Source organism: Nipponia nippon, unplaced genomic scaffold (genome assembly GCF_047370975.1).
Source record: "Nipponia nippon isolate SJK-2023a ecotype South Korea unplaced genomic scaffold, ASM4737097v1 scaffold_4, whole genome shotgun sequence".
NCBI lineage: Eukaryota > Metazoa > Chordata > Aves > Pelecaniformes > Threskiornithidae > Nipponia > Nipponia nippon.
In genome coordinates this window covers 79821768-79846068 of record NW_028262358.1, presented here as the reverse complement: position 1 = coordinate 79846068, position 24301 = coordinate 79821768, and the positions used below count along the sequence as shown (strand labels likewise).

General features: G+C 34.4%; 1 protein-coding gene across 2 annotated transcripts in view; it reads left to right on the top strand.

Annotated features, from left to right (window-relative positions):
* The window catches only part of GRIK2 (glutamate ionotropic receptor kainate type subunit 2), a 439138-nt gene that overhangs the window by 291059 nt on the left and 123778 nt on the right, over positions 1-24301 (top strand). The gene's annotated exons all lie outside the window — the stretch shown is intronic.

Here is a 24301-nt window from a genome sequence, read left to right as displayed (position 1 = left end):
TGGTGTCTCTTACTACCAGCAATTCAATCTCTTCATTCTCATTTCCTTAAGCACCTGTGTCCAAAGACAGGAATTAAATTTTAGATAGCTATAGATAGATCATTATCTCCAATTAGGTGGACAGATCATTCTGTCTGTACTCATTCTGACTTTACTTTTTAAGCCTTGTTACATATAGGTGTTACATATTTATAAACATATATTTCCTCTCCATTTTGATGGATCTTTTACAGAGTCTGAGAGGTATTTGTGGAAAGTTGTATCAAAACTCATATTGTGCTATTTTTCATATAATGATTTCCCTTGTTTTCAGTTTCTCATTTACATGTTACACTGAATATTTCACTGCCCAGATATGTCAGGATCTTATATATCCTCTTGAATCTTAACAATACCTTGTATCTTAGGATCCAAAGGCTGTTCACTAAAGCTCTTAGAGAGGATTCAGCTGGATAAATCATCTTTACTAGTTTTCATTGGTGAATGGCTTCTGAAGTAATGAGTTTACTCTCTGTCCTTCTTCCATTTTGAGTTTTGACTGACTAGAATTTTTCTGTTTGATTAATTCTGTTTCACACAGTTCATTGCTAGACATCTGCCTGAATGCCATTCACTGTTTATCTAAATCATTATTTCAAAGTGCCTGTGACAGTTTAATAATTGCATTTGCATTCCCTTCATCTCTAGAACAAGCTGGGAGATGCTGAAAGGTATTATGCCACATGTATTGCCATTTGTTTTCACACACATGTAATCCTAGCTCATATATTCATATTTCAGTTTACATGCCCAGTTTTCTGTGATTTTTTTTGCACGCTATATGACCAAGTTAAAAATATTGTAAACATGCATACTATGGAATTTGCTTTTCAAAGTATCCCAACACTCAAAACAGTGACATTTCTCATATGAAATTTGTATTTGTCTAATTGGGTTTAACTACAAGCAAGCTAGAACTCATCTACCTCATTTTGTGTCTTCAAATGCCTTGGGTAAACAACTTCTATAGGTGAGTCAATATCTGAAGACTGTTTTGTCAAATATATATACCATCACACAAAATAATGTTTCATATCTACCATGGACAGTGATTTGTTAGTCTTTGTGTACTGTGTTACCATCCATTAGCAAATAATCCCATAGTCCTTGCTGAGAAAGGTAAAAACAGTCTGAGGAACAATTTCATTTAGTTTTGAAAGATCTTCACACTGTGGTAACATATGCAGTGGTTTATCCTTATTTTTAACAGCCCTTGCTAATTATGAGCATATATAGGACATGAGAAGAATATTGGATTACTGTGTGAAGTAGTTTGCTTGAAAAAAAGTTGAGAGTCTCCAGAAAAAGTGCTGAACATTCTTTTCTGATATTGGATCATTTCATTCTGTTTTGTCAAAATATTTTTTCCCCAATATGTGACAAGAAAAGAAAAGAAGATGCAAGTCTAGACTTGGCACTCTGTATATTTATTTAGCAAATCATAGCATGGAATAATGTTAAACATGCCTAAAGAGAAGGTTCCTCTATAGATGAATCTGAGTGTTTTCAAGCTAAAATGATGCTTTTGAGAAAGACCAGTGTGTCTTATGTTTTTGGAGGTAGAGGGGAGGAGGCTTATTTGCATTATTTTGGTTTTTTTTTCCATGTGTTTTACTCTGTCATACATAGTATTAGTGGGGAGGAAGAAATTGTAACTCTCACCATAATGCATAGCAGCAGTTTACTCATGATATGTGCAAAACCATCTTCAACCTAAAGAACAAAACACAAGAATCTAGTGGAATGGGTATAGAGTCAATAAGAATCCAAGAAGGTACCACTGTGCTGTCAAAAGATTTTGTTAATAATTGGATACAAGTGGTAATCTGAAAGTGTGCAAGTTAATTGATTGACTCCTTTTCCATTAACATCAGTGACTGAATTTACAGATTGCCTGATATATCAGAAGATGAATTCAGCCAGCAGCTGAGCTGTTGCTTGTTTGTTTGTTTGTTTGTTTGTTTCCCCTGAAAATCAAGACAGAAAAGCTGATGTAAGAGACATTTTATGTGTAGAAGTAATTTCACATATGCATCCTGCTTGGAACACCTTGACTTGACAGTGAGAGGTTTCCTCAAGAAAAATGTAGGGGTTATAGTGATAGGATGGAAAATGGACCATGAGCATTCATGATTTCTATTTACCCTGCTTCTGGAGGGTCCAGAAACATATAATAATATCGAGCAAAAATGGCTGTAAGGATTGAAAGGCAGTTTTTATGCTAAATGAGCCAAACATATGAAAATGAGCATTATTTTTTGCTAAATATGTGGACCCATATGCAATGAATTTTTTTATATCATCTAAATGAAGAGGGAGATAAACTATTGGAAGCAAAGCCAATATGATATGATGGTTATTAACCTAGTAGAAAATCCTAGCTACAGATGTTCAGAGGAAGAACAGTTTCTGCAGGATAGTATTTCAGAGCTGTCCTTTGAATTCTTTGGCTTCAGGATTACTTGTAGGATAGGAAAATCTGAGTAACAAAAGGATTTTATGGATTTTTATTCTCTAAAACAGATCTTGTATTGTTGTGTAATGTTAATAATACAGATACAATATTAGGCTACTTTTAGATATTTGTAACTGAATAGTCAAATGTCCAATTATTTGGAGTGGTATAAAATGTCTGTTGGAATATAAGTGTGTTTTTAAAATTAAATATCAGTTTCTGACTTCAGAACTAGAAATAATTTAGTTTCTGCAAATTTAGCTAAAATCAGATTTCCTAAATTCCTCTGACTCTCCATCATCATTATCTATTGTATTCTGAAAATATGACGCTAAATTGGAGGAAAAACAAAACAGAAAAAGAAAACCCAAAACCAAAATAAACTTCCCAGAATCTTACCTCTTGGAAAGATAGAGCATTTCTTTTCTTGGAGGAAAAAAATGTTAGACTTGGGTCATGGTTAAACATTATACTTCAAACCAGAAGCATATCTTTAAAAGAAATAAGGAAATAAATAGGGACTTTTTTTTGACTTTAAGTGTTATTCAGTATCTGGAGAAAAGTAAGATTGTTCCCTACAAGTTCCTGTAGGAAGAAGTATGAGAATTATTTATTTCCTGCTTATCTTGCTGATTTAGCTGTCAGCCAGAAGTTTACCTGGCTTATGCAAGCCTCCAGTCTCTAACTCATTAGAGACTAGGAGTCATTTAAGCACCAACAGGGCTTGACTGGAAATCAGTCTGAAAAAAGAAGTATGGTAGTTGTTTTTGATGCTAAAACTAAATCACTAGTGTCCTCCAAGCATTTCTGTTTTATCTGTGGAAATCACTCTGTGTTAATTTGAATGATGGTGAAATTGCTTTAGTGTAAAGCTAATCATGCATTTTCAGACTTAAGAACAAAGGTGAGTGCCTTTTATGAGGTGCTGAGGTGTTTTTATTATTGTATTATCAGAAGTTCCATCTTTAGCAACAAAGGTTTCATTCTTAGAGGGAAATGATTATACAATATTGAGAAATTTCAGCATCATAGTTAAAAATCCCACATCAGCTAAGGGATATAATTGATTTTATTAGAAAATAATAAACCTTTAAAATATCAAAAGGTTCATCATTAATAATTTTTATAGCACATCAGAGAAGAGTTTAAATGTAAGTAATTTTTATTAAATAGGCCTGTTCTGGCACTTCGCTCTCATTATACTGTTTTGTTTTGTTTTGTTTTGTTTTGTTTTGTTTTGTTTTGTTTTGTTTTGTGTGGTCATTAGATATGTGTGGCACCTGCACTTGCTGATTAGGACTTGCGTAAAGACTTTACAGCAGATAGCCTCTAGCTGTGAGAACCATGAAGGCAATGTTACTTCATCTTGATGGGTTCATTCATATAATTTCACCAGACTAAAGATAGCAAACCACCCAGATGCCTCTTTCCATTTCAGTTTCCTTCCTCAACTATGTGAAGCAGGAATGCTGCATGGAGAACTTTTCATGGGGTAAATAGTGAAGTGGTAGGTAGCAGAAGAAGGTTATTCAGTTTCTTTCCATTCTTCCATATTTTTAAAGGCATTCTTGTCCTTTCCCATGAGAAATAGCTTTAGCTTTACACAGAATAGGATGCTTATTTGCTATTAACTTATTTGTTTTGTGGAAGTAGAGACACTGTTTCTGTACCAGAGCACCATCAGCAGTGATGTAAGACAGTTTTCAGCTAAACGGTACTACAGCAATTAGTTCATGTTCTGGAGCAATTTTCTTGGTAGATATGGAGTGAAAATTAGAAGGTTTATAGGGTGATGCAGGTTCAGAGAAGTTCCTGTGAAAGAATTCCACCAGTTAGAAAATTCTCTGGTTTTGTGGCTGACACAATGTAACCAATGAGCCCTCTCCAGAAGAAAAATGGAAACAGTTAGCAGAATTTTGTAGGTTGCACTGCTTTGCTATGCTCACAGAGCATGGCAAAGCTAATGTCAAGTTGCAAAAATATCTGAAAAAGGCTTTTAGTCATATTTATCCTCCACACACTTCTCTCTTACTTTGTCTCTCTTGCTCTCCCCTTCTTCTAAACAAGCATGTTAGAGGAGAGTTAATCATGTCAAAATCCTGGTCAGCGTGCCCTTCATTTACTGGAATGAAAGGAATTTTCACCTTGCTTCAAATGTAACTGTAATTAGATAAAGTAACTAGGTCAATGGATACCAGAGGCTCCTCATATCTTTCTGTTCTGTTGCTGCTAGAAGCCCAATTCTGCCTCCAGCTTAAATGTTGATGGGGATTGTTAATGTTCGTAACACCTTCCTCATGATCCTGACTTTCATACTGCGGTCATTTGTGCCTGTGCAAAAGCAAATATCAAACCTAAGGAAGATGGTGGTGTTGTGCTTCTATGCACGAATGTAAATGACTCCACAGGCGAAGGCAGTGGAGATTTCTGGATGGTATGGAAAGCTTAATTGGGCTTTCTTGTAACACAGGACAGCTTTCAGAGAGCATTGCCAAGCAGGCTTATGTCTTGTTACATAACAAATGCCAAATTCTTCCTTTAAAGAGTCCACAGTTCAGAAGTAATAGTTAAATAGTTTAAATAGTTAAACAGGATGAAAATTTCTATGAGGTGTGAAGAAAATGAAGAGAAAAAGTTTCTTAAGTAGTCAGGTTCAGCAGTCATAGTTCATCAGCTACCAAGGCAGGACCACATTTCAGTTTACTGTCTACATTATAAAGCAAGTGAATTTTGATGAGGATTTTGAAAGACAGGTATTGATTTTGGCCTTGAGGCTTTTCTCACATGAAGTCTGGATGAGATTCAAATGGCACTGGTGGAATAACTGCACAGGCTAGCCTATGGTAATGACATTAAAATCACTTCCAAGTTTGTCTTTCTCTTGGGGAAGAGCAGTGGATATGAGGAACAAAGAAGAAAATCTTAACAATCTTAACTTTTCAGATTAATTTGTGTGGAAAAGGGTGTGTCTGTAAGTATTGAAACATGATGGAAAGCTGTGCAGGTGCATGGGATAAGAGCGTGCACTCACTGCCTTTACAGAAATATACAAGTTGCCCATAGGTCCTGTATCACATAGACCAGAGCCCTAAAGATATCTTGAATATGTTGGGAAATCTGAAAATTTTGAGACATTGGTGTTTAGGCAGCTGAACCTCTCTGATGTTGTTTAAGTCACAAACATTTGTTTTGGCAATCTGGTCAGAGGGAAGATAATAGATTAGATTCAGGTAGGCCATGTGGTACTGGAAGCAGTACATTTGAATCAAATGTCAGGGTTAAATACAGAGTGGAGTCAAGTTGGTCGTCCTTGGTAATGAAAAAGTTAGTGTAATTGTCCTTCCTCAGAAAAACAGAGAGCAAAAGGAGTATCCATAGTCTATTTCTGTAGAAAAGAATGAGTTACTGCATATGTCCAGAAGCAGTTTGGATCTAGCCCCTACATTGTTGACATACCACTTCTAGAATCACAATTTTTTGGAAACATAGTCTGGAAGAAATCCTGAGCTGATGCAAGACCTGATACATTCAGTACCCTGACAAGGTTTTATCAAATTGGAGAGGCGGAGGGGTGAATTCCAGCTCATTGATAGCACTGTGAAGGAGGCACATGGTTGGCAAGTGTGTGAGGATGACAGTTCCTGACTGTCAGTGCTATCAACGAAAGAAGCACTGGTATCTCATTAGTATCCACCTGATTGTTTTATAGGTAGTTCATATCCAGGCTTCATTTTTTTGTTTGAAGGTGAGAGAAAGGTTTCTCGATAATCGAAGTAAAAAAAAAGCTTCAAGTATTTATCCACCATCAGGATGTGGAGCTGCAATTCAGCAGAGTCCCTGTGACCACACAGACCTCAAGGTATTCAAGTAGACCCTTGTAGTTCAGTTGAAGTTACTTGCAAACTTAAAATGAGTCATGCATTTGAATTCCTTTAACCATGGTCTTTCCTGAAGAAAGCCTGTGTGTTCCATTAGCAGTAACTGAAATATTTGTGCAATTATTGGTACAGTTGAGAATTCTAATCGAATAATCAAAAAGGATGAAGCATTTGTAATCAAATGTCAACTTGAATAAGACAAGAAATGATTGTGCCATTATGTTCCTGTAGAAGTCAATGTGAAAGCTGTCACTGATTTTGATAGTAGCACAGTGGATCCCAAAGACTGTATATACTTTTCAAGGGCTAGGGTCCAGGGCTTGCTTTCTGACCCAGAGGACAAGTGACATGGTGTGGCCTATGTTTCATATGACTAAATGTTCCATCATTCCAGTTATCCCACTCACAGTGCTTACCAGCATTTCCTGTCTCTCTGAACCACATCTGGGTATTATCTGAGAGTCGCGTAGGCCAAAACTGTGAACAGGAATGTGCTAACAAGTAAAGTGTATGGATGATTGCATGCCATTGCTGAAACCTGAATCATTCCCTTCGCTTACTGATATAGATGTAACCACAGAAGCGCATAGAATTAGTTGGTTTCCTATTTATGGTAAATTTTTGACAAGACCTTAATCAAGTACTTTAAATACAGAATTATTTCTTTTCCATGTATGAACAAATTCATAAATAATTAATTTATGACTACTTAAAAAAGAACCAGCTTAGGTTTTGGGTGAATTTTTGTTAAACGTGTATTAAAGTCCCAAATCTGAAAGCTATTCTATTCCTTCAGAAGGCCATTGGGAGTCACACGCCAGCAAAAGGCAACATTATGGGCCTTATAAATCCAGCCATGGATTTTCTTTTAAGTCAGTGTATCTATTTATTTACTTATTTCAAGTCAGATCTAAGATCTCAGTTCATCAAGCTTTACCAAGCTGTCTTAAATTTTAAACATGTGATTTCCCTGTCTAAATTGATGAGAATAGTAACATTTCCAAATCAAAATATGTTTAAAAAACATGTTGAATTGCACAGAGGTTCTCACATAATCTTGTATTTACTGAGGAAAAAAATGTACTTGGTGAAGAATGCCTTTTGACATCTCTGTGGATTTTGGTGCTGTCCTTAATACAGAGACAGTAGAAAAGAAAAGGATTTGATTCTTATTTTGAAACAAAACACATAAAACAATAATTCTACAGGTCTTAATTTGTAATGACAAAACTTTTTATTATCAGAGTGCCATATAAGTGCAAAGAACAATCACTATAAATAAATGCTCCAAAATACTCCACATGACCCCATATTACCACAATTAAATTTTGTAAAATTTACTGGTTTTATTTAAAGGACATTCTATTTTGACAATTTAAATACTTAAAGAAACATTATGTTGCTCTTGGAAATATTCTAATGGTTTATTCTGTATGTAAAAATCACATCCAATGATATTTTATTAGGTAGTGACTGTACTGTAATAATTTTTTTATTCCTATCATTCTGATGGGTGACATTTAATGTATGGTGAAGGGCAACAATTAATTATTATGCACTCTAAACTAGATAACTCCTTTGCTGTGATGCTCAATGTTAAACTAACCTGCAGTCAAGAAGGCTGTTTTAATATTGAATAGAAATGCCAGCTTTGTTGTACAACCTTAGAATGAGCTCACTCCATCTTTTTTTAAGAAGTCCATATATTTTTGCATTGCAAAATATGATTTCACACTTCATTATGTGCCTTTAGGAGGTCCTCTGCAATACTCTACTTCTTCCCTCAAACTTGTGTCAAACTCTTGAGTGTATTGAGGGAGTCAAATAAGTGCTTCCCTTTTAAAAGAGGGAGGATTTGAATTTCTCATGTACCCTTCTTATATTGTGTTTTATTCTTTTAAAGAGAAATACTGTTTATTACTTTATGTTACTAATATAGAATGGAGTATCACTGTTGTGTATTATTAATTTACTGTCTTATCTATAGATATAGAATAACCATTGTAAAAATTTGTTTGGGCCAAGATAGTAAGATCTTCAGATCAGTAGTGCATATGAGTCCCTTATTATTGCAAACATATCAGTCATTCAGCTCTAAAACTTTAACTGCAATAAACAGCATAAACAGCTTTGCAAGGGCCAATACAGTGTTACACTGTGTTGTATTAAACTACACCAAACACTGGCTGACCACTTTTCCTAATAACACTTATTTGGAGATATAGACAAATAGAGGATATGATATCATAATGTCTAAGACTTAAAATAATCTTACAGATACAGTGCTTGTTATGTGTTTTTATTAAAAAAATAATTAAATGACAAATGAACACAATGACTGTGCAGCTCCTATCTTCTACATAGGATGTTGAGATTCCTTGAGGTAGAAAGACTGACTAAATGTAATCTTTGAAGATTTATCAACTTGAGAAGTATTTTGGTAAACTAGTTTTTGACAACTCAGCTCACCCTTGCCAAAATTTGTTTCAGTTTAAGAACACTACAAAATGTGGTGAAGTACATGACAGTAATAGTACAGGGGTTTTTAGGTTATAGACCATCAGAAATGCAAGCACTAACATTCTTCAGACAAAATGAGGTGAATCATATTGATCAGTAAAGTTTACATGTTTTTCTTATTTATTGTGTACAATATATGAATTTTTTCCTGAAGCATGAAAGTCTCCTATTTTTTTTATAATGTGGTAGAGCATGGCATAAATAACCACATGTGTTATTTCAAACTGTTGAACTAAGATATTGATAACATTTTGCTACTGCACAGTGTGCATATTCTTTGAATATTCTTATATCAGCAGACACAGATTTGCTGATTTTCTTTGATAATAACTTCTGAGTTCCAGATCAGAACTTCAGTTTCTAGGATTTATTAAAACTGTCTTGAAGGTGTGTTTTGGGGGGTATATAAGAGAATCCATGCTAAAATTGCTGTTCAGTAGATTTGACAGTCTACCTGTAGGAGCAGATCAATGAACATAGTAGGAGGGAGGCAAGTTATTTTATAAATTCATTTATTTATTAAGCTTAGGAAAATAGTTTTGGTTTTTTCCTTATCATTTTAGGGTTACTTAATAATTCATTCTTAATTCAAGAAAAATATAAATAAAATGGAGATAATTGATACTTCTGTGGACAGACATAAACAATGTATTTTGCAATCTTTTTTTTATATTAAAGCATTTTCGAAATGGGGAAATAATAGATGCATTTTATTTTTTAGAAATGAGGGTAATGTATCATGGTTTCAGGATGTCAAAGTGTTTACTAGTTATTCATAGGCATAGCATTTTTTAAAGATAAAACTCTTCATAATACACAGTATTTTTTTTTTTTGTTGCAACATGACAGAAAGATAACTACTGTTGTTCAAATGTGTGCAATTTTCTTACAATTAAAAATCCAACTATTTCTTAGCTTCGGCTAAAGTAATGCAAATTTTACTATGTATAAAAAAAATTCTTTTTAAAACAGTAGAACTGTTCAGATTGGAGTACAGGACCATATGAGGAGAAATGATAAAATTATAGAGAAGAGAGAATTATGTGGAGGAGATAAATCATACTTTCCTATTTACCCTTTTTCAGAATGCAGAAAAGGAAGGAACATTACATCAAATTGAAAGTAACAAAATTAAATCAGAAAAGAGAATTTAATTCATTTTTTTGTAAATTGATAATTAACCTCTGGAACTTGTCTCAGACTAAAATAAAAACCGAGTGCTTTGTAATAAAGCTATAATGATTAGAAATGCAACTGCATCTGAGGTAATGCTTCATGTGTAAAGCAACTGGTGGAGGTTATAAAGAAACTTTCCCTGTAGTGTGTGGGCAATTTTCAATTTTGTTGTAGTTTTCAACTTTCAATTTTTTTTTCAGCTTCATATGAAAAACCAGTACTAATACTAGTCAGAAACAGAATATGTTTCTGTAGAAACTTATTATTATCTCTCTCTCATTATCTGTTTTCCCTATCCAGAGAGCAGTAGAGTTGAGGGGAAAAAAAATCATTCATCAGTGTGGAAAATAGCAAGCATCATGAATTTCTCATGTTAATATTTACTATGGTCCATTAAAAATAATATTCCTACTGATTATGAAAATTCTACCTCATAGATGGTGCTGTGTGAAGTCACTTTATTTCATGTTCTATGCATTTCATTAACCTTTTTACACTGTCTTTTGTGTAAATTCTTTGTGCATCAGATAAATCCACAGTTTAATTCATAGATTTGAGAAACATTAGTGCAGCCTGTAGGTCTATTACAGTGTCCACTGAAGATCATGGTAAATATTTCCATCAACTTCTGTAGACATAAGCTAAGGTCCATTTGAACAGTAAAACAGCAAAGATAACATGGAATGCAGCTAAGTAGAAGAAAATGATAATTCAGTGAGGTGAACACATATAGGGTAAAATGTTCTTCTGAGTTTATTGAGTTAGTATTTGAAGCAATGGTGAAAAATATGTCCTTGAATTTGGGCCTTTATGAATGTTACCGGCATCATGACCATTATGAAACAAAAGCTGCAACTGTCATCTAAGTTGGTTCAGAATATGCACCTGAATATTTATTTTATTGTAGTAAGTGACAATTAGGTAAGTTTTTCCCTACTTCCCTGTTAATAATTCCTGGTTTGCAAATTTATGTCTAGCAGTTCAATTAGGTTAAATGGCATGTGTTGAGACTGAAAACTGTTGTTGATTAAAATAATTTATAAATCATGACAGAGTAGTAAACAGGTAGGCTTTCACTCGTGTGAAAAAGAAATTTCAAGAATCATAAACATTTTGGTTAATGCATTTGTCAGTTGAAGACACCAATCTGAAAAAAAAAAAAAAAGAAAATTAAAGCCAAAATTTGATTCTTAATGAGGTACAGGTAACTTTTAATTTAGGTAAAGGTGTTGTTTTTTTTTCCAGACACGTTGAATAACTGCTGATGTTCGAGCAGTTTTAGCTATAACAATAACTGTCACCTTTTTTTTTTTTTAAATCCAAAGATCAGAAAAACTTTGTGCATAGCATCTTTAAAAGTGTCTCTACCTGTTTACTTTGCTGTCATTATTAAAAACCACACAAACAAATATTCTACTTTTACTTATTGTATGCAATTTTGACATTCAGTTTTAAAAAGGCATAAAAATGCACATAAAATAATTGGTGCACATAACTAATCATAAAAGTTAATGTGATAGTATATATTTTATATGATAACTAGTAATTTTGTGTAAATTAAGCATATATTTGTCCATACATTATCTTTGACTATGTAGATTCAGTAAAAGTTAGTGCCTATAAATTTAAAATATTGCTAGGGGCAATCCAGATATGAATTTGCTATGTCTCATGCAGTCTTACATTATACTAAATGGTGACATAAAAGCAAATATGTTTAGTTAAATTGGTAGTGGCATCCTTTCCTTTGATTAAGAATACTTCATAAAGTCAAAATGTGGCTTAGTTGTTTGATGCTTACAATAATACTGCTTTCATTTTCACCCAGTTAATCCAAGAAAATCCATTGGAACATTCAGTTCTTTGCCTTATTTTTTGAATTTTTTTTTCAGTTGATTAAAATTCAAACATCTTTTTTCAGGTCGCAATATCAGTACAATAGTTTAACCACTGTTTTTTTGTTTTGTTTTAAAGAACAGCATGAAAAGAGAGTTTGTGGTCAGGTGAAAATATTTTTGCTGAATTGCCTAATATATTATGACTGCTTCATTTACAGAAAACAGTACTGTTATTTTGCATGAACTTTTTCCTGCTTCATTCTCAAATTTAAAGCCACTCTGCCATAAAGGATGTATGTGTAAGAACTTGTTTTATAGCAGGGCAAAATTATTCATTCATAATATAAAGCAATTTAAATTTGGATGGATGAATTGTAAGGTTATATCCAAGCGAGCTACAGTAAAATTTGGGTCCATTCTGTTGGGCCTTAATCAAAGAAGCATGGATAAGGTAGTTTCTCCTTAGTTAATGATTTTATTCTCTATTTATTGCTTAATGTACGTTTGGGGGCTTTTTTTGGAAGGATAAACCAAAATGAATTACATGTGTATTTCTACAGGGAGAACATGACTTGAAGATTAAGTTATTGCAGTTGAACTTGACTGAAAGTGCAGTATGTTGGAAGTACACTACATCATAAGTTTGTTCAGGAAGGTCTGCTCTTAAGTAATGTATCCAAACCAAAACAGATTTTTTGACTTTTGGTCTTTTTCTTTAAAATTCTGAAGCAGGGATATTTTGCATTTGAAAATGAATAAGAAAGAAATAGAATCAATCTCCTTAGCCTTTATCTCTTCCTTACTGTCTGTTTTCATTTTTGTGACTAATCTATGCTCTAAAACTAAAAATCATGTTCAATCTTTTGAGGAATGTTTGTGACAATATAGTAATCCTTTTAATAATTCTGAACAGTTCTTCCTTGTTTATAGTGAAAAGAAAATGTTTTGTTTGAAGTTTTATAGTGTAGAGTCAAATTAAAAAATTTTTAAACAAGTATTTGAAAACATATATTTCTCTAGTTGCCAGCTTCCTCTTGTTTGATTGTAAAGTATGAAAACCTAGTTCTGTTTCATGTAGTTAGACAGTAATTGCTCAGGCAAAGTTGAAAGGGATAGGCAGTATTTCTTAAGCGGCTTCATTTTACTGATGTTATCAGATATAGATGAAGGAAAAGCAAAATCTTGCATTGCCTAAGACTGTGAGGAACTTTATAGCTGAATGGGTGTTAAAATATAATTAAGCAGGATTCTTAAGAGCATGAACTAGAAGTGATTTTTTTTTCAGTTTTCTCAAGAGATCTAGTGATCATGCACTACTGATATTGATTGTTGCTTGACTTAATAATAGAATTAATTATGGTCCTTTTCACTTTATTTCTGCTTCTCAAAACTGGAAAGAATCATCGCCATTCGTAGTAGCTTTAGATTAGATCACCCCAGTTGAATAAACATAGCTGGGCCAGAACAAAGCTACTGAATGTGTTCTCAGCTTAACTAGGAGTGGCAACATGAACTGCACTGCATTTTTTTTTTTTTACCAGCATTCCTGCTGGTGTTTCCTTTCTCCTACAACTGAGTTGACATTAGTTCTGCAGTCTGTTAGTGGCTGCAGTAGCAATCCATAACAAGGTACATCCAGCAGGAATATTCTTCCAGGAGCGTAAGCTGTGTCAATAGCAAAAAACTACTCTTAAGAAAACTATAGGTACCCAGACAATACAGAGAATCTGCTCTGAAAACAAAAAAACAAACAAACACCCTGCCTGCATTGCAAGAAGAAGGTATTCCTATGCTACTTTTTTTTATGGGACACTTCCATGATGCAGAGAGTATTCTATTAGCTTTGTTCCATGAGTGATTTTTATATTAGATTTTCTTGTCTGTTTTTTTTTAATAGTAGTTTTTAAATTTTGTGTGTAACAGTATTATGTATGGGTCAGTTTGACAGTAATAGTCATTAAACTTACTTTTATACTAAAGAAATCTGTGTATAATATTTAAACAATTATCTGCTCACGTGGAATATACAGTCAGTAAATGCACTACTTTTCCTTAGGAGAATGAGTGAACTTAACATGACCATCATCCCAAAGGGCTTAAAACTGAACCCTAGATTTTCTTAGAAATGGTCATTGAAGGACAGACCACAATTTTCCACTTACACAGGTCTCATTTGCTTTTCTTCAGCAAGTGGACAGGTGGTGATTTTGAATGCCTCATCTTTGTATAAGCTTGTGATAATTGCATCCATTTAGTCTACCATGTAAGGCATCCATGCATTTTAATCTTTTGTTTACAGCTACCTAGCACTTCTTATGCTTTCCCATTGAAGGCTAATGGAGAGCTCAGGTCTTAGCCTATTCAGAATAAAATAAGCAGTTAACTAAAAGCTTTGAAAATGATAGCCTCACTAAACTATTTAATAAATTGCTCAAGTGTCATTTTTACACATAATTCCGAGAGATTGCTTCCAAATGCTTAATTTCTCAAGAGAGGCATTTATGAATATGCATTCATTAAAGTGATAGAGTATGAGTTTGAGTGCATTTCTGCATTTTGCCATTGTTTTGTGGCTTACATTGCAATTAATTGAAGAATGTCAAACCTGTATAATGCAGTTCCCCAAAACCTTTACAAAGCAGTTCGTCAGGATTCAGTATCTCTTAACTGATGGCAGTGTAAGGCAGAATCTGTCAGATATAAAACAGGTGACATTTTTGTCTTCTAATGTACTTCCAAGAAATATATATGTATGAAAAGATACGATTAAGCTAACTTGCCAGAGGACATGAAAAAATCTTCATGGAATCATAGAAAAAATCAAATTGTTCAAAAGGATATACTGTGCAGCAGAACTCAAATACTGCTTAATCTGACTAGGAGTGAGTGCTGATATGCTCAGCCTGATACCAGATATGAAGCTATAATCTGCACAAATCTCAGAAATTTAAGAGCCAGTTTCCCAGATGCACTGCACTGCTTTTCTCCATTCCTTCCCCAGAAATACGCATTATGAAATTATAGCTTAGTAATAGCAACAACAGCAATAACAATAATTACATACTTTTTATAGGTAAAAAAAAAATCTTCAGAATAGTAATATTCTTTCTTTCATAAACAAATCCAGCCTTTATATTTGTGTTTTACAGTAGGTTTATCCCAACTGATTCCTTCCATTTACTGAGTGGGGCTGTGTCGTCTTCTGCCACATCAGAAGTCTCCAAGCAAGTAGGAGCAGACTCTTTCTTATACATAGCCTAGACTACCTAATGGACAAAACAAATAGATGAAGTGTACTGTTCTCTGTAATTCCTGTTATTTTGATGGTCTTAGCATCAAGGATTGTTAAACTTCCATTCAGATAGTAGTGCACCCTTATTGGCCAGTGTTAGTTTCTTTATTTCATAACATTTAAAGATTAGACAAAGGGAAATAATTCTAACAACCAAAAAATAAAAGTAAAGAACAGATCTACAATGAGTAAGAGACAGGGCTGTGTGCTGAGACTGTATATACTGCTTTTGTCAGAATGGAAATAGAATTGTGCATTTAATATTTAAAGAGTAACCTGAAACAACGTAGGGAACACATTTGCCCAGATAGCAGTTGAAATGTAATTCCAACATAAGTTTAAGTGCGATTAATAGTTTTGTTCATATACATTATATATTTGCATATTTATATCTACATATGTATATGGATGTGTATATACATGGGTGATGGCTCTGTGTGTGATTTGTATTTAAATATTCTGATATTTTTACAAATCCTACTATCAGATAGCTTTTTTCAATATCAGTGGTGAACTGCCTTTTGCTTGGGACCTCAAGTGTTGTGGGTTTTCCCACAGGTGTAGTGGAGGTAAGGTTGGATACTTTTTGCACGTGACAGCTGATCTAAAACCTAAGAGGGACAGAGCAGGTTCTAGGGTCTGGTTACAACTTCCTTGGTACCATTCTAGTTCACATGGACAGAGATGATCCTCTGGGAGCAGTCACCAGCATTAGGATTACTGCTATTACTGTTCCCATGGTAAACAGTATACAGGGAGTAATTTAAGCCAGGCTCAGTGGACGAAACCACAGCTATCTTCCATTGACCTCAAAGTGTTTGGTAAATTACCCTCAAAATTGGTCCTTGTGTTTCTTCATAAATAAGTGCCTTATATATTTAAGGAATTGTTTTACCCTTTGAAATGCATCTGTAAGGGTTTAAGTGGATGTGAAGATCTCACTCCCACCTCCCTGTTTTCAAGTTCTCAGTAAAAGGGAAATCTCCCTCTCTCTCCTTCTCTCTTATTTCCCCAGTAAAATATGATATTCCCTATAAACCTCTTAGGTAAATAATTTGCCATATAGGCTATAGGTTTATGCTTATTTTTAGAGTACATCAGAGCCATGCAATTGTTCTTAGTATTTCTTTTCCTGACAGTAGTTACAATGCATTGACTTTGAAGGTTTCTTTAAAGTCAGCTCTTAAAATCATTTGCTCAAATCATCATGAGATGATTAGTGATGAATGAAGCTGAAAATAATTGGAGATTCATCTTAGCAATTCAAATGTTCACTTAAGCCATATGGTCTTGTCTTTCTACACTCTTAGAAATACATTTAGAATTATAACCCATCATGGAGTGTTTTGTCACTTTGTTTGTTAATAAAAAAAAGATGGAGAATTCTGTGAAAATGAAATAGGCTAGAGAATTTTAAAAAGCTTAAGCTGGTGAAAGACTGCTCAAAGTAGAATACTAAGGAGAAACCTCATTAGTGTTAGGGAAAGAGTCAAGCTTTTGACTTGGTGGAACTAGCTCATATCTCTAAATATGATTGGAAAGCAGCCAAATGCTCAGATCAGGAGTAGCAAACTTGAATAATGTCATCCCCAAAGAATATAATTCTGTAAATATGTTCTTTGGTGCAAAATATTATGTCACTCTCTACTCAAACCCACTTTTTTTTGTAAAACATATAATTCAAATTATAATAAGTTTCACGGAGCCAGTATCTTCCATTAGCCTCCAAGTGTTTTGTAATTACCCTCAAAATCCATCCTTGTGTTTTTACATAAAGAAGTACTTTATATATATAAACGGTATCTTAATAAAGTCTGATGAAATACAAGTGCGAGTAACTGCTACCATTCTGTTCAGCCATTACTATTCAGGGTATAAAGTGCATTTAGCCTCCAAATTAATTATAAAATTATTGATTCTTAATAATGGAATTTAAATTAATTATTAAATAATAATTGATTTGTAATTATTTGTTTTAACAAGGATTAGATTGTTTTTTGTAATGTACGACTGTAACCTGATATATGAACATATGCAATAATGTAATACAAGAATGGCTGACTTTTTTTCTTGACAGAATTACTGAATATTCTTATTATAGCTAAACCCTCTGCCCCAAATAAATCTATGCTCACTGCTACAATAAAATAATAGTACTCACTGCAGTCATGCCATTTATGTCTCAGCTGGGCCTATCTTTTAAACAATCAGAGCATTTTAAAGGATTCTGTAAGCATTGGAAAGATAAAATAATACCCTTTTTGTTTTTCTGAAGCAGCTCACTATGTTATCAAGTTTGTAATTATAGCAAAACCACCTGATTTGCAATTAAGTCTCAGTGGAGTGAGTTGATATCAGTTTAATTAGTATAGAAACTGACCATAATTATTGTAACTTTTATATTATAACAGGGTGGAAGGAATGAAAAAATGCTCAAGCAGAGTTGTAGAGCTTGCTAATATAAGATGACAGTCATATAATTGTAAAATGATTTCTTACATCATGAGAATACTCACATTTGTTTTGTTTCTCAGGATTGTTTAGTACACACTATAAAAAAACAAAAACAAACAAAAAAAACCCAAACCAAAACATCTCTTTTAAAAGCAAAGCTATAGTACTAGCTCCTTTAAAAGATTACAGTGGGTGAAAAAAACCCACAATATTGTTTTGAAGAAATGAAGTAGAATAGGCATCAATTGTAGTGATCTTTTTTTCCCCTCAGTAGAGTGGTGAATAATAATATGCTTCCCTGCAGCTATATATGACAGGCAAAATCTCTTTGCATGTAGTAATTAGTTTACAGCACCCTATAGCCTGGAGCCCAGCAGGAATTATTTGCAAGCAAGTGCAATATAAACAAAAAGATAGTTCCTGTTGTAAAGCAGCTCACTTGCTTCTTTGGTCACCAACCAATTCCTTCTTAGGAGAAATACTTCTCTTATTTTAGAGATGAATATAGATGGTAAGTTAAATCAGCAGAAGGTATAAGAAAGCTATCTTGTTTTAGGATGTGATTGTTGCTTGAAACAAGTGATAAACTTGGTGAATTTAGGCTATTCTAAATACAAAATGAAAATGTTTCATGGGGTTTTTTTGCCATATAATGGATTGAGCGAAGTAAATAAAATTTTATGCTTGCAGAGAGTTGTAAAAGAAAATATAGGAAAGAAAGAAGGGTACCCCTCTTTCAGAATTTTTCTTGAAGTCCCTGAGGGGTTTAGAGAACCCTTACATATTTCTTGCTAAGACACACTTTGACTGAACCCAGATTCAGACAAAATATTTTTGTGGAATGTCTTTAATGATTTACTTTCATACCTATAGGAGTTATATCAGAGGCTTACCTATTTTATATGTACACACTTGATCACTCAAGGTTCAGAGCTCACAGCGAGAAGAGTAACTCTCCCAAACTATCAAAGGCAGATCATAAAAATACCACAGTCTGAAAATTTAACGTGGTGAAAAGCTAAAAGAATGGCTGATATCAGTGGCAAAATTCACGTAATGAATTCCAGTCCCTAGTAAGGATAATGGCATACAATCACACTTTTTTTTTTCCCCTCAAGTTACCCTCTGCAACCGATTCTAATGTAGCAATGAATAGTCTTAGCTTATCCTTGTGGCAAGATAATATGTATTAGCTTAAATTCAGTGAAGATAGTTTAAACTGATGTATTTGACCTTACAATCAATGGGACAGACAAAAAGAGAATATACAGATGATGGTGGTGACCTGCCTGGAATTACGAAATGATCACTTAATTATGTTTGATTGTGCATCTGTATTCTTAATAATGTCATGCATAGCACCTTGTTTTTAACAGTTTTTTTTTCTCTTTAAAATAAATTTCACATCTGCAAGCAAAGTCATTGTGTAGTTGGATAAACAAAACTCAACTGAGTTAGTAATGGGGTATATCGGCCAAGTATGCTTCTCATAACAGTAGTTACTGCTCAAAAAAATAAGGAAAGGGAGCCTGTCAGAACCCATAGCAATTTCTAGACTGCTTGCGATGCATGCTTGCAACACAGGGCATTTAGCCTGAGTAAAAGCTAACTTGGGCTGTGAGAGCTAACTTTAGTATCTGTGTGCTGTGGTGTCGATTTAGATACTGTACTTCATTGTTTGCTTACCTTCTACAAAATCATTATCTTGCTTCAAAATTCTTAGTACAAAAGTGGTTGTTTGTTAGAGGAAAGTGATATCAGATGACAGAAACAAAACTCTATGCCAGCTTGCACATGCAGGTTTGATTTATACTATACGTATTTCACAATTTTCCTTTCTAGCTTTTCCTTTAATATTCTAAATTCCAGAAAGGATACTGCTGAAAATAAACAGATTCAAAAGTTTAAAGAAAAAAAAAAAAAGAAGAAGAAATAGTTGTAAGCGGGAAATAATTTCTGCCTTGGGACTGTGCATTTAGTGGACATTCAAGGTTGATGCTGGAAATGCTTTGAAATGGACTATAGAGGAAGAAAGGACTTCTTTCATTGAAATTACCAACAGATATATTTAGCTTATTGGACAGTCTGTGAATGGGCTTAATACTTAGTACTGTGACCGTATTTGTTAACTTTGTTATCACAGATGTTACAGACTAGGAGTGCTTCGATCATAAATATGTTATTTATCTCCCACATGACCTGTTTTGTTCAAAAGCGGAACAGTGCTCCTGAGAGATTAGTTTCTACTTGGCTAAATAGTAGCAGTAATTGTCTGATTGAATGAACAATAAGCTGTATTTTCCCCTTTAATTCAGAAAAATGAGTTTCTCATGTATAAACTTGCAAAAATATTTTTCTTAATATATATAACTTTTTATAGTAATATTTTCCCATATGCTAAATAATACATATTCTTATATATTTTTATATACTACACAATATATATTCCTATACAATAATTAATAATTTTATGTTCCTGATTTCTGAGATGCCTGCCTTAAGATGCCTAACCATCCTGTACTAAAAAACTCAAAAATATTGCCTGATCCTTAGAAAATATCTCACATCAAGCTCCTGGAAAATTAGAGCTGTCAATCTTTTAATACTGTATGGGTCAAACACATCAGAGAGGCCAGGGTCCTCCAGTCTCCTTGGCTATGTCTGTTCCATTGCATAGTCCACAGCTGAAGCTCATGCTTGAAGACAAACTTGCATATAATCCATATTTCCTACATCCTTGTACACAAGGGCAACATGCATATTAACTCCTTCAGGCAGCTTACACAGCAATCTTAAGCCCCGCTTGAGCAGTGCTAACAAAGGCTGCTCAACTCAGTCTTGTCTTCTCATGTAATTACATGTCTCCTAGAGAATATGGTAGAATTATGGAATAAACTGGGTTGGAAGAGACCTCTAGTTGCCATCTACTCCAATCCCTAACACTGAAAGCAGGGAGAACTTTGAAGGTCTCCCAGAGCCATGCCCAAGCCAAGTTTTGGACATCTCCAAGGTCTGAGATTACACAACTTCCCTGTAATGTGTTCCAGTGCTTAAGCATTCTTACTGTGAAAAACTCTCATGTCCAGACAGAATTTCTTTTTCTGCCTTTTGTCCTTTCTCTGTACATCTCCAGGAAGAATCTGAGTCCATCTACCCTTCAGGCAGCTGAAAATAGCAACTAGATCTTCCGCTCTTTTTATTTCTGCAGGCTGAAACCTAGCTCTCTCATTGTCATCTTCTACATCATGTACTCTAGTTCTCTGACCATCTTGATGATCTCTGCTGGACTCCAGTATGTCCATGTCTTTCTTTATTGGGTGGCCCAGATCTGGACACAGAACTGGACTCCAGATGTAGCCTCACAGTTGCCCAATAGGCAGGAACAGTACCTTCTCTGGACCTTCTGGACATACTTTTGCTAGTACAGACTGGTATGTGGTTAGGATTTATTGCTTTTAGGACACTCATGTTTAGCCTGTCCACCAGGACATCCAGGTCCTTTTCTGAAAAGCCTCTTTACAGCGAGTCAATACCCACCTGTACTGTGCATGGTGTCTCTGCTTCCAAACTGGAGGACTTTTCATCTGCCTTTGTTAAACCTCATGAGGTTTTGGTCAGACTGTTCTTCCATCTTGCCAAATTCCCTCTGAATGGCAGTCCTGCTCTCCAGTGCATCAACCTTTCTTCTCCTGGTTTGGCATTACCCAAAAAGTTGCTGAAGTACATTCCATTCCACTATCCAGGTTGCTGACGAAGCTATTAAACAGCTTTGGCTCTTGTATCAACCCAATGAGAAATACTGTTCATTATTGGCTCTTCTTCAAGCCTGGAAGTCCAGCCAATTTTTTCTCCACCTTGCAGTCCACAGACATCCGGGCATTACCTTCCCAGTTTGGCAATAGATATGCTAGAGGACACTCTGATAAACAGTCACTAAAACCAAGATAGCATCTTCTTATCACTGAAAGTAGTTAAGTTGGTTAGGTACGATTTGTCCTTGGTAAGTCTCCTCTGGCTCTTCTGAGATACCTTGTCCTTTTCTATCTGGTAGTGGCTTCCAGGAGCACTTTTCCCATAATCTTCCCAGAGACTGAGGTGGGGTTTACTGGGCTGTAATTCCCTAGGTCTTCCTCCCTGCCCTTTGTTGAAGATAGGTGTGACATTTTCCTTTTCTAGCCATCAGGGATTTCCTTTGATGAATGTGACCTGATGAAGAGGTCTGTCTCTACAAACTTTCTCCATCTATTTACTAAAACTAAGTTTAGAATGGGACAGTGGAAAATACTTCCTTTTTTGGAGAAATTCCTGAAAGTTATAGGCCTATCTTTTGACTATGCTATAATAGTCAGTTTGTAGAGGCAACAATGAATGGAGAAGAGTTTTGTTTGATAAAGTTTTCAAAAACTAATCAGTATCAAATCCTGCTTACCATAAACCTCCTGATTTATGTCAGATGAGGAACACCCCAAAAATTTGTAACAGTCAACACCAAAAAGAGTAACATTCTCCAGCCAGAGAGAGATGGTGTTCTTACATTCAATAATGTTAAGACATGTCTATTAATATTTTCAGCACAGTATTGTTTATCTTTTCCTGTTTACAGAATACTTCTAGGGCTGTCCAAGGATAAATTCTAATCAGCCAAACTAAGATGGCTGTTAACAGTACTTTTATTTCACTGATAGGTACCAGGCAGGACTGACTGTTTATATAATGCATCATTATAAGGGTAAGCCTTGATTCATTGCAAATCAGTGCTTACTTCAGCTGTCTGAGGGAGGATAACAACAGGCTTTTGTAAGTGGGCATGCTACCATAAGTGAAAACAGTTCATTTACACATGCAAAAACTTAAGACAAAAAGTGGGATTTTTATATAGAGGCAGTAGCAGGAATATAGAGAGTACTTGATGATACCTTTTCTGGACTTCTATAAGCACTTATTAAGTTATTATATCTCCATCAGAAAGGCCTAATGTTTCCTCTATTTGAATCTCAGAACCCTAGTGGGACAAGAAGCATATAGAGCTCTGTTGTGGCCTTCACATCTGTAGCATACCGCTTCTAGACATTCCCTAGGATGTTTGCCTACTGACTGAACTAACTATATTATGTGTAAACTTTTGTATGTAAAATGTCTATGTAATTCTTTTTTTCCAGCACAAATTACAAATAATCAGAAGACAGTCCTGGAACAAACAGTTAATTCCTTCAACTCTTTCAGCCTTCTTTTCCCTTGCCAGGTTGAACTAGAAAATTAATTGAATACTGGTAGTCTTAACTATTTCTGGTTTTAGTATTGGTTTCTTTACTATGACAGAATGGATAGGGTTTTTTTTTAAGTCAATATGAATTGAATCAGATATAAGAATGGTCACTATTAGAAAGACGTTACTTTTTAAGATAGAATGAAGATTGGATTCATTTGGATTATCCTCTTCATCTCCTTTGATCAAATTTTGTGTCAGATAAATGAGTTAGGATACACTATATTCCAGATCCTCTGTGACCTTTTTCTTTCTTGTCTCTGCTGACAGCTTTTGTCACAGTCTATATTCAAAATTTTGGTTTCCCTTGGCCATTCTCTTTCTTTTTTTCAAATTAATTCTTCATTTCATCATGTGTTTGGCTTTTTTTATGCTGGTGCAAGGTATATATCATTGTGTAAATTTCTATAGCCTGCAGCAAAACTGCAGACTTATCTCTACAGCTGGTCTAATCCAATCCTTTTGATTCCTTTAAGCCTACAACAGTATCCTTATAACTTCTTGAATGCAAGACTTGCAGAGACATTGGCTTCCAGGGGTTTGTCTTTCCTGTTAATATTCTTTCCATATTCAAAGTGGACTAAAACCTGCTGGTTATCTTCTCAGCTCACCTACATTCATTCAACTGTAGCCAGAACTAATCTTCAGTTGTACTCATAATTTCTGGTTTCATACTGAATGTCTTATTTTTTAAAATGTTTATGATTTGTTTAGTATTTCCATGAGATATGTCAGTGATAATGCAATGTATTTTCAATTGTTTTCTTGTTTTACAGTATACTAAAAAGCAATATCCATTTATGCCCAAACAATTGGAGCAGCACAGATCAATAAATTATTTACTGAGTTAGTCTGGGGATACAGAGTGATATTGTAAGCAGCAGCAATAAAAATATAGAGAGAAAATACAACACCCTCTTTTTTTTGTAGTCTGTGCCATCACAGCTGAAGAAATTACACCTTTGGGGTAATTTCTCTTCCTAATTCATGCAATTTTCTCTTTGCAAGTGTAAACAAAACATTATCTTAGCAAAGATTAGTTGTGTTTTCTAACGATCACAAAAGACGTATTACCTTTCCAGGATTCAATGCAGGACGTTTGCCTGTGTAAACTTGGGGTTTATCCACACTTGACAGGGTTACTATTTTAATCACTATGGGTTTATTAGTCAGGAGCATGCAAAGTCTTCATATTTGAATAGTTTATAGCACATAGCTTTAACAGATGTAGAATCCATGCTAATCAAGTCCTAATTTTGTATTTGTGAGATGGGCAAGGAGATAAAGAAAGAGCCACTAGTGTTGACAGGGGTGTGGATTTTCCATCTTTAAATGTTATGGTATGCTTTTGTAATTTTTCCCTTTGTCCTTAAAATAATAATA